The 7487-nt window shown below is 28.3% G+C and overlaps 1 protein-coding gene across 2 annotated transcripts in view; it reads right to left on the bottom strand.

Annotated features, from left to right (window-relative positions):
• The window catches only part of LOC107445469 (troponin I-like), a gene marked incomplete in the record, with an annotated part of 57264 nt that extends 50047 nt beyond the window's left edge, over nt 1–7217 (bottom strand). The window contains 2 exon segments of one of the 2 annotated variants that reach the window (XM_071187654.1): nt 51–165; nt 7083–7217. 2 annotated transcript variants of the gene reach the window in all.
• Nucleotides 7218–7487: the final 270 nt, after the last annotated feature.

Raw genomic sequence — 7487 nt, 5'->3', positions numbered from 1 at the left:
TATATATATATATGAAATCTTTATCACTGTCAGGAAAACCTGAAATTTACCTGAAGATACAGAAGATAATACTTGTTGTTGAAGGTGGATATTCTCCCCTAGGTTTCGCAAATATTTACACTGATTCCAGGTAGTACATGCGGTTAAACGTGCAGCAATTTTCCCCTATTTAAAATTAGAATTTTAATGAAATTAGTTGGAACTGGAAATATAGTTATTCAAAACATAAGTATTAAAAAGTTTTTCTCAGAATAACTTTTCAGAAAAGATAAATCCTATTGTTTTACATTTTAGAATTGCTTTATATGTTCTAAATTACATTCTAAAGAAGTTGCAAAAACAATTAAAAAAATATAAGTTTTTGCTTTAAATATCGTTGCTCGTAACTTGATTTTATTTTTGTTACTTATTTATATTCTTTGTACTACCTATCCATCTTATTTATTAGAAAAGAAATTTGAGCAATAGAGTGAGTAGCGAATGGTTTTGTGCACGGCCGAGGAAACTGAACTTTTTTATTACCTCAGTTTTATTGTTATTTGTACAAAAATATAAATTTATTTATTTGTTTAACTTGATAATTTAGTTTATTAGCTTTTCAATCAAAATGAAATCTTTATATTAAGTATTATTTTGCTTCTTCATTTTTTTTAGAATGTCATGTTTGTTATTCTTTCTGGTAACAGATATGACTCAGGGGATAAAGCGTTCGCCTTCCAATGTGGTGAATCGGGTTCGAATCTCAGCGGTGGCTGGTCGATACGGGTCCGCATCCGGCTTGCACTGACCGCAGTACTGACATGAAATATCCTCAGTGGTAGAAGGATCATGGGTTAGAATCCCTTTGCCGTCTGGCTAACCGTGGGAGGTTCTCGTGGTCTTCCTCTCCATGTAACACAAATGCTCCCAATACTTTCTCCCAATACTTGAGCCAGGAGTTCCCTTGTTTTCTGAATTGGGTTCAAAATTACAAGGCTGCGGAGTTGAACATTAGTAGTCGTAAACTCAAAAATTGGGTCGGCTGTTCAACGACTGTTATAAAATATAAAATAAAATAGATTGTTTTCTTCTAAAAATTAAACTTTGCATATTGTTAACAATAATAATTAAGTTACGTAGGAAACATCTTTATCTCGAATTTGAAAAAGAAAATGGTCAGTATCTCACTAAAAAACATTGAGTCCTTGTATAAGGCCACAAATAGTAACAAGTTAAGATATTTAAAATAGTAATAGCATAAAGAAACATTTAAATAGCACAGCAGAACTTTAATCGTTTAGTTATTCTTCAAAATTATTTTTAAGTAACAAATTTATTTCTCCTTTTTCTGATTTTCAAATGACACCAATTAATGAAAATGACTAATTTGCTCCTTTGATAAACTTTTCATTGTAACTGAATTCTTCAGTGTTACTTCTATCGTTTAAATTCACGAGTTTTTTTTCCATGGGATTAACATCAGAAAAAAGTGCCTTCCAGAAAAAAGTGCATCAGTTCCACGTATCTTAGTCAATTGACGAGTTGCTTGCTTCACTCAATAACATCATCAGGATCGCTGTCTGTTTAAATCTTATTTCTCCTTCCAAATATACTGCAATTGTTTAGAGCTTTTTAAATGATTTACATTTAAAAAATCTACTCTTTAATAAGTTAGTTTTTGAAATCTTTATGCCAAATATGTATATGTATTTTATTTTAAATGATTTTTTGCATAATTTATCGTCTCTCATAATTAAAAGAAAATACATTTTAGACTGTAAAAAATTCCTGGAAAAGTTACAGCAAAGCGTGCTGGTATTTGACCGTGAATTCCTTTTTTACCATAAAAGTTTATGAAGTCATTTTTACAGTAATGTCAATTTAAAAACAGTGATTCAGTAAATATTACTGCTAAAAAGTTACGGTTTATCAGATTTCTTTGTTTCATATAATTTCACTGTAAAAAATACTAACACTCTGAGTGTCGGAACTTTTTACCCTTATTTTATCAGAAATTTTTAACAGTGCTGTTTCTAACAATATTTTTTTAAAAAAGGTGTTTTAATATTGAAATTTTTTCGTAAAGAAAACTAGAATACATTGAAAACAAATATAGAAATCTTTCAAAATTTTAAAGTACAGTTCTAAAAACAATCCAAATATCAAGAAAATTGTAGTTTTCTTGAGTCAATACCACTAAATTTTCTATTTCTACCATTCTACAATTATTACCTGCTTCCATACTTTTTTGAACAAATTTGTGTCTCTAAAGTAAAGTCTACAAAATCTGTGTAAATTTAATAGTAATTTTTTGGCGGAAAAACTTTTGATTCACCACCCTCACTACTTTTTGATTTCAAGAGTTCAGTTTGAAGCCTTAATATAATTGTGAAGCACACTTAAGCTTTATGTCCACATATTGCCCATTTCCAGTAGTAATAATGTAAAAAATTTACTGGTAAAAATATGAAAAATCTACTTCAAACTATGTAAAACATTTTTGTGTAATAATGTAAATTAGTATAATAATGCCAATAATGGTGGCAACTACTTTAGGCCAAAGAGGTGTAGTGAAACGCCATACGCAACTCTAATGTTTCTCTGCACTAATGCTCTTTTACACTATAAAATATAAAGTAACCGCTTTTGATATTCAGAAACACTGAAATTTGTAATTATAAGAAGACACAAAAGAATCACTAAATTTATTTTTACAATACAATATAAAGTAAGAATCATTAATTTGGAATTCATAGATTTCTTAAAATGAAATTAGTTTGTAAATAAAACATACGAATTGCTCGAATATTAAGAGGATTTTAAGCTAGGCTTAACGGAAGTGGATAGAAATTATATATTATAAAATCATTTAATACAGTTCTCAGAGATTTGAAAATTAAAATTTAACTGTCTTTATTACGCAACTAAAAATATGAGTGCATATTTTTAGGGCGAATCGTTGCTTCTGTTAAGGAATATTAGTGAAGAGGACGCCAGTTCAATCTGGATTGCAAACAAACTACTGGTGATATTTTTTGAAATGACATCTATGGTGTTTTAATGTAAGCTTATTTAATTTTAAGATTTAAATTCGTGAATGAACACTCGATTTGGTGTTAATTCATCACACAATGTTCAACATCATATGGCTCCACAATTTTTACACTTTTATTAAATTGACACTTAAAAATACAAATATTACAACAAAAAAATGTGTCCAGTCCAAAATACTAAATTAAGTTTTTGACAGCTTTCTAATTTTAGGTGTTTATCTAGATACATGACTATGTTAGAGAAGTAAAAAAAAAAATTTGCAATGCTGACAAAAGAAATGATATAAATTAGGCGTTTTGTTTGATCATCTTTCTGTCTTTTTTGAACTTGTATCGTCGTGGAGATTCGAATAGATAGAGTTTTTCTGGAAAGGTTCGTGAAAATGAGAGATCGATTATCATTTAAATGGGGCTTTTGTAATATCTTAGTGCCACAGTATGAAAAAATACATTCGCTTTTATAAGTCATTAATAATGGAAATTTAGAAGAATAAAATATCCCTGTTGTATGAAAGGCAAACATTTAAACATAAAGTAGAAAATGAATAACGTTTCCCAACGAATAGAGAGAAAATTTCACTGTCAAAAATTTGAAGATTATTTTTTTTAAAGTTAAGTATTTTTTAGATCTTTCTTTAAATATTAATTATAAAAAACAACAGATTCATTTTAACTATGAAATAAAGTAGAAATTATTTATGGTTTGAAAAAGTGAGCTTGCATCAACAGCCGATTTTCCCAAGTACTCGTAGTTTAAAAACATCATAAGTTCTACAAAAAAAGTTTTTTTTTGCAAAATACTTTTTTTTAAACTTTGAAAGAAAAAAAGCTTAGAAAATATTCTACACATTTAAATTCTTGATTGAGAGAGACATTTTCTCTCTTTTATTTTCTTAAAAATGGACGTGTTTGGATTGGAAATCAAACGATTAATTTTAGTACAGCTTTTAATAAATAATCTTATCAAATTTTTTATTTTTGAATATTAAAAGTGCCGCAAATGTTGTGTTTTACCATTTAATTGCTGATTTGGTAAACTTGATTGAATTTAAGTACAGCCTTTAAAAATAATCTAAAGAAATTTTTAATTTCAATTTTAAATAATTTAAGTTGCAGCAAATGTTGTGCTTTACCATTTAATTTCTGATTTGGTAAACTTCATTGATTTTAAGTAACAGTCTTTAATAAATAACATAAACAAATTTTTTATTTTTATTTTGAATATTTAAAGGAGCAGCAAATGTTGTGCCTTTCCATTTGATTTTCGATTTGGTAAACTTGATTTTCAGCAGCCAAGGAACATCTCTCTCGCTCATTTCTTCTCTCACATTACGTTTGAGACCATTCATTTTGCTCAAAAATGAGTATGTGCTGTTTCAACTTTGGCTTACAAATTCAACTATAATTTATTTTGGTACACATGTTTGCTCAATTTTGAGATATCATTTTTTACAGTGCAGATTCTTAAGTATGTAAATATTAATATGTTATTAATAAATGACCATACTTCAATTTCAAAAGTAAACTATTTCGACGATACTCAGTAATAAAATTTTAATGCATTTGGAAAGTTCATAAAATGTTTTTTGAAGTAATGTGACAAGTCAGTACTAAATGTTTACAAAGAGGCATTACTAATTGATAGCTGAGATGCATTTTAATAAAATTGCTTTAAAAATAATAAAATTCTACTGATTATCAACTTTTTTATTGAAAAGAAAACCTTAAAGTAAGTTCAATTTTAGTAAGTAGTAAGTTCAGTAAGGGGATCATTAATTTTTATTAAATTTGTTTCTATAAAAAAATGTATTGATTTTAATGAATAAAATATCAAAAAAAAAAAAATTGAAAATATATTGAGTATTTTATAAAATCTAGCTAATTTACTAAATAAGCATCCTAATAAGGGATGTTTTGATAATAAAACCATCACAGAGAGCTTAGTCGAGATTTCGTCTTAAGAAAATATCATAGTGATTACGAATTTCACTATGGACAGTCGGAAACTGTCAGAAACTATTTCACAGTCGGAAACTGGCCGAGCGGTTAGCGGGACTGACTGTGCGAGTCCAATGGCTGCGGGTACGAATCCCGCTCAGGGCACGGAAGTTTCTCTCTGTGTGTTATGTGTGAATGTGGCCCACCCTATGAACGGATATCTGTAGCAGTGTGGTGCGGATAATGCTCCGTGACGTTGAACACAAGGTGCTCACCAGGCATCTTCCACGCGAACTGCCGTTTAAAAAAAATTATTACTGTAAATCGTATTTTAGAGAAAATAACAGAGAATTAATAAATCTCTAAAAGTTTAAATGGTACCATAAAGGAAACTTCTGCCATCAATAAGGTATTAAATTTTTCTTAGAATCGTGGGATCCCTAATAATATAATATTGACCCGTTTACACCAGCCTCACCGATATGGGTCTACACCAGCCCCATGTAGCCATTTCGTTTGTTCATATAAGCTCATTATTCGCTTCTTATAGAAAGATAGATCAAAAGTGACAAGTAAAATATGTAATAAGCAAATCCTAATAATACTGACCCGTTTACACTAGCCTCACCGATATGCGTCTACACCAGCCCCGTGCAGTAATTTCGTTTGTTCATGTAAGCTCATTAATCATTTATTATAGAAAAGGTATACTAAAAGTGCCAATTAAAATATGTAATAAGCATATTCTTTTATAACATAGCTCATATTATTAAAAAAACGATGAATAAAATTAGCAAAAATTAAGAAGTTGCGTTTCTTCTATAAAAATCTTATTTTTTAATTTGTTACAAAACATTCTCGTGTTCCCTCTTGTAACAACATATGAAAGGGTAACAAAGTTTTGCCAATTAGACAAAATTTACAGAACATTTTGAGTCAAAAATAACAGTGAATTTGAATTATTGATGTGATATTTTAATTTACTTTCAATTTGAGCAAGTATTTTATGAGAAATATAGTTGCATAAAACAATAAGAACTTTTAATTTAATATGTATCTAATAATATGATTTGAATTTTTTTAATGACATTCTTAATTTGAATAATACTGCTCTTCCAATAAAATTTATTCTGAAATATACTTATCAAAAGCTAAAAGTTGGAGAGTACTGCTTACAAATGCACTTAGTCAACTTTTGTTAGAAAAGTAACAACATAGGATAACAATAAAATAGTGTTTCACAAAATATAATTTGCATCCACATAATTTTTTTAACCACATCCACACATTTTCACATAAATGCGGTATACGCACAGTAAGATAGGCACAGACAGAAAGACTTTTGCTCATTATTGTAAGTAATTATAAATAAAACTAATAATGTTTCCTGAAATAAAGTAGAATGCATCTTGAATCTTTATTAACCAGTTGAGAAAGCGTAATGAAAACTATTAAAAATTATTAGCTGCAAGATATTTGATCAGCTAAATGATGAAAATTATTTTATGAATCTCACATGTGCAGTTATAAGATATTTAATTGATTTGCTTTAATACTTTAAATATCAAACTTTAAACAACCAATAGGTGGTTTCTTTAAACCTATATGGCGATAATAAGAGCATGTCAATAAAAAAATAAAAATAATAAATTTGTAATCACGCGTTATCAATATTACCACCAGAATTTAAAATTTAAATTAAAATTAATTCAAAGAAATTAAAAATTTCAGAATTTAAAGTCAATATGCGATGATAAGACCGAGACAATAAAAAAAAAGTTTTTTTATTTACACGTTGTCAAGATTTTTGCCAGAAATTACATTCAACTTCAGAATTAAAAGTCCATATGCGATAATATGTGCGGTAATTAGACTGCATCAGTAAAAAAAAGAAATAAAAATAATAAATTTTTATTCACACTTTATCACGAATAACGCTAGAAATTTTTTTTCAATTTCAGAATTAAAAGTCGATATGCGATATATGTGCGATAATAAGACCGAATTGAAAATAAATAAATAAATGGAATTATAAATTTATATTCACACGTTATCAAGATTATGGCCAGAAATTATATTGAATTTCAAAAAGTCGATATGTGATGTACTTACGTTAGGAAGGAGCGATGTGCTAAAAGAGAGGAGTCAGGTGCTGCATTAATGAATGTGTTATGATGGGAGTGTGGCCAAATCAGAAGAGTGGGATAATGTAAACATAGTGAGAAATCAACCCACGAAAGGGCATCATAACACTTTTTGGATCATTTTTCTCTCTATGAAATAAAAATTACTCACATGAGAAGGAATGTCGACAGTTTTTTTTCCTTGTAAAATGAAGATAGATGTTTCTTGTTCCTTTTTACAGAGTCAATTAAAAAAGTAAATGTTCCACCTTTTTTTTAACTAAGAAAATAACTGTGAGAGTTAAATAATATTTAGAATTGGTGCGTATAAAGTAAAGTTATTTATGAATTATAATTAATAGATTGAAATATTTGGTATATGTACTAGTAATTT

Source organism: Parasteatoda tepidariorum, chromosome X1 (genome assembly GCF_043381705.1).
Source record: "Parasteatoda tepidariorum isolate YZ-2023 chromosome X1, CAS_Ptep_4.0, whole genome shotgun sequence".
Taxonomy (NCBI): domain Eukaryota; kingdom Metazoa; phylum Arthropoda; class Arachnida; order Araneae; family Theridiidae; genus Parasteatoda; species Parasteatoda tepidariorum.
Note: the sequence above shows the minus strand (reverse complement) of the source record. Positions and strands in the feature narration are given on the sequence as shown.